Raw genomic sequence first — 4731 nt, 5'->3', positions numbered from 1 at the left:
ACACACACACACACACACACACACACACACACACACACACACACACAAACACACACTCTGACTGTGTGGGTGTGCCCACAACAAAATACTTGCCCTCTAGTTTTGAATTTTATTTATATTTATAATTTTTTTATTTGTATAAACCAAATTTTGAGTATCTTTCTCTCGGCAATTATTCGTGACGCAGTCAATGTTTTATTGATACTTTATCCGTAGGCGGAGGCCTGGAGACCTATAGCACAGGGTATCCTAGTTTAGGCTCCAGCCTTCACAGACAACAAATGTTTTATTACTTAAGAATGTTTAATTATGGTTGAAATTGTGTGTGAAGGAAATAAATTTATTATTATTATTATAATAACCCTGTATATCTATATATATACTCTCCTCTCCTCTACCCTGTATATATACTCTCACAAGCGAATGTACAACCTTTAACAACCGTTTAATAAACAATTCTTGACACAATACAATTACCGAGTAATGTTACCGAAAACAATGCTACCAATTCTCGTTGGACATTTGTTTCATGCGGATGTTTTAATACGATTGCTTCGAATCTGTAGATATTTACGTAAATATCTTCGTACTTTGGCTACGTACATGAGATTGTATGGCTGAACTAAGCAGCTACGCATAATTATTCTACAGGATATCTGTATCACGGAGAGTGCGATGGAATTGCATGATTTATTTGACTCCGCCTTTCCATCATCGGGGGACTAGTTGTGATCTGGGGTTCCACCCCTATGTTGTGGATACTTCCAGGATTCGCACGAAGCGTTTCGCTTCCACATTTATATGGCGAGTGGCTAGGGAGTGGAATTCCCTGTCTGCGGACTTGTTCCCCGAACGCTATAACTTGAACCTTTTCAAGGCGAGAGTGAACAGGCATTATTTAGATGTGCATGCTACATCGTCGACCTTATCGTCACTTTCCATTAGGTGAGATGGAGGTCAAATGCGCACTTATTTTTGTATAAAAATAATCAGACCTTTTTTTATTGCGATTGAAAGTACCTTCGTCACATTGTATTACCACTTTTTCCAAACGAACTACAATTACAAAAATTATTAAACTAACTTCGAAGGGGTGGACCTTGGGTCAACATCAAAGGACAATGCCCAAGTCCCATAAATATCTGGACCAGGTAAATGTAAACAGCGGATCTTCAATCACAGATACTGGGTTTTATTTGTATTTCTGTATACTTTCTTATCTTATTGCACTGATTTATTCAAACTAGAGAATGTTGATATAAACATTTCTTTTTAATTATAATTAATATGTTGCTCAGTAGTGTAAAGTTAACACATCAAAGGCAATACAGATTCCCTGCGACAGACGAAATAAAAACGTTGCAAATAAAGTCTACACTTGGCATGACAATTAAAAGCTGTTTGACAACTTTGAAGTTGGAGACTGAACTTCACGTTACGGAAAACTATCAGTGTCCGCAGTAAAAACTAAAGTTGTCACTTCAACATTGGCATTGAGACGAAATAATCCTCTACTGTTCTATATAAGTCTTTTGAGTTACTTAAGCCTACTTATTTTTTTAACTCACTATACAAGTAATAAAAACGTTGGGAACATTACTGTGATTTTACATCGTAAGGTTTAGTTAGGTCGTTGGAGTAGTCAAGTTAACGAGACTTAAAGTAAAATGTAAGTTATTATGCGTCCAAAAACAAGTATTTACAATGCGTTAATTTTTATCTATATTCCCCAGACAGTTTTAATCCCCTTAATGAATGAGATTTCAATAATACCTATGATAAAGATATCTCATCATTGTCGATAAATCTGGAATCCATAACCAGATAATCACATAGTAAAGATAACGTTACAAATTTGGTAATGTTCGTGTTTTATGCAACACTGTATAAGAAAATTATGAAATCAGAACGATCAGCTACACGTTTTTTATTAATCTACTGGCGTCATCGAGCTATAGCCAGTTATTTCTCCTCCTTCTCCTGTTTATTGCTTTTATAGACGACCACATATACATGTAGGTACATATATATGTAATTACCAAGTATTTGTGCTTATCTACACACCTCAAAAGTGTCTAGGGATCACGCACGTTTTTGCCAATTACTGAAAATCAAGTTTTTAAATTATTATTATTGTGTGTGTATATATGCACAATATTATTTTTGAGTTGACATGTTTTCACAAAGTCGACATTGTCGGAAATATTTTACACTTTTGTGAGAAAATAATAAAAGTACATAAAATAAGAGTTACATCAAATTAGCCGGTACACAGCCAAAAATAGCTTTACAAAAAAGGTTTCGTCGTCGTTAGGTCTTCGGCCCAGATGACGCTACTCATCGCCAGTTGATGAAATCGTATTTCTCATGCTTATTTTATTACCATGACATAAGGCTTAATATTAAGCCGACTCCACATGGAATGACTTGAATCAAGCCTATATCAAATAATAAATCACAACGTGATTACATTCGTTCCTTAAAATGGTTTCTGCAATCATGATGTTTCAGGAAATCACAATATAAGTATATAAGGAAATATGTGTGTTATGTGATTATTAATTATTAATTATACAAAGATCGAACACCGAAAAATTTCTTCAACCCGGTGGAACTTGAACCCACGACCATGCTGCATCGTAGTATTTCTCTTACCAACTGACCCACAGGTCAAGTGACCGAATTGTCGAGTTGTTTTGTTATAGATCTGTGTACCGACTTTCAACATTCGTCGCGGCTGGTAACATTTAGTGAGAGATTTTCGAAAAACCTCACCTCTGCCGATTCCTTTACAGGTGTCAGAACTGATGCTGATCGCTATTCGAACAAATGTATTATTTGTGATTTTTTTGTGAAAAGATCGAAGGCCCTCCGCATCGAGTAAACCTATAACCAGAAATAGAGGCGAAATAAGGGCCATACATTCATGGTAACTCATCAGTGATACATCACTCATAAATATCAGCTCTCGTTTGCACTGAAATTACAAATTAGAAAGCTGAAATAGTACAGCGCCAACAACTGACCTGTGTACTGTGACTGAGACGTACGTCTCCGTATATTCCATAACCTAATCTCCGGTTACAAAAAAACGGCCTCAAAAGTCATTCATCCCCTAGTTTACCTCCCTTAGAGGTGGAATATTTTCTTCAAATTTAAATGGGACCACTTCTGAGGTGGGAATCCGTTTAATATATTCTTTCCAACAAGAATCATCAATATCGGTTCACAAATGGCGGAATTATCGCGTATCATACATACAAAAAAAAACAGACGAATTGAGAACTCCCTCCTTTTTTTGAAGTCGGTTAAAAATAGTCTTTATTAATTGTAACAAAGATAATATCTCTAACAATGGCGTGCTGTTCCATTCGGTGGTGTGGTGAAAAGCAGCAAAACATCTAATTACAAAACAAACGGAATCAAATTTCATCTGTAATTAAATATGAAATATATAATTTTGCAATTAACATCCATTATAGCAAAGCTCAAGTTAACTGGTCGATTTGAAGTAAAACAATTGACGACTCCCGTCAATTGTTTCGAATTCGGGCTGGCCAATCGGAGCGCAGTTGTCACAGTAATGGTATGGCAAATTGACTTACAATGTAAGTCAATGGTATGGCAGAATAGTTTTCAAACAAATTAAATGACATTTCGTATCTGTTTAGGGTCATATACTCGATGGCCCTCCGGGTCGAAGACATTTTTCAATGTGTTCGATCTTTGTATTAATAAATCATAACAAAAGTAGTGCAGTTATTTCAAAATAAAAACATCATTATATTCAATAAATAAATACTTCATATCTACTTAAGCTGTTTCATATAGAAAGAACGGAAATCACGACTCTAAAACCCTGAAGCTAATGAACATTCAAACCTGCAAACCGTTTCAATCTGCATTTCTATGTAATATATCTTTCCGGTAGTAAATTCCAATGAACATTAACATTTAATACCGGCAACCACAAAGTCTCGTTACTGACAATCATTTTAACTGGACGTTTTAGTGTCACATTAAAATCCTCGTAAAACGTATCCTTTACCAGATTGATGCCGTTGTAATTACTTTAATAAAGCATTAACTATGACGTCTTCAATGAAAGTAACTTATTAAGTATTAACCTAATTTGTATTTTAACTGTTTAAAACCTAAAAGAAATAGACCGATTTCTTAAGAGAAATAGAAACCATTTATTGCAACGCCACATTATTGCTGCCTCAGCGGCGGAACCGTTACCATCTACACACACATATACACATTTATTTCTCTCATGAGTTTGGGTGTATTTTTTGGTGTTCTATGTGTGTGTCCATGGCACCCGCGACAACAGGGTTTTATTGTGCGTTATTTATTTAGTATTAAAAAAAACACGAAAGGTTATTTGTATATGAACAAAAATAACACAAAAAACAGCGTAGCTAACATTTAAATAACAAATTTTACTATATAACTCAATAGTATTTTGCTATGTGTGCGGCTATGGCGTATGCAAAAGTATCTATCTCATTCAGCTAAAGCCAGAGATGAGCAAGCGTCCGTGTTTTAATCCGGCGCGTCGTTTACGTTTAGTTTTAATCGGGTTAAAACCCATTAACGCCCAAAATCGAGAGCAGAAACTATTTACAATTAAAATATTTGTAAATCGAGTGTTCTTCAAATGTATTGATATTATTACAAAATGTTTATTTCTTTTGAATGAACAAATTTTTATTATGATGATGTTAT

Source organism: Hyposmocoma kahamanoa, unplaced genomic scaffold (genome assembly GCF_003589595.1).
Source record: "Hyposmocoma kahamanoa isolate Upper Pololo Valley unplaced genomic scaffold, ASM358959v1 92, whole genome shotgun sequence".
In the NCBI taxonomy this organism is placed as follows: Eukaryota; Metazoa; Arthropoda; class Insecta; order Lepidoptera; family Cosmopterigidae; genus Hyposmocoma; species Hyposmocoma kahamanoa.
Note: the sequence above shows the minus strand (reverse complement) of the source record.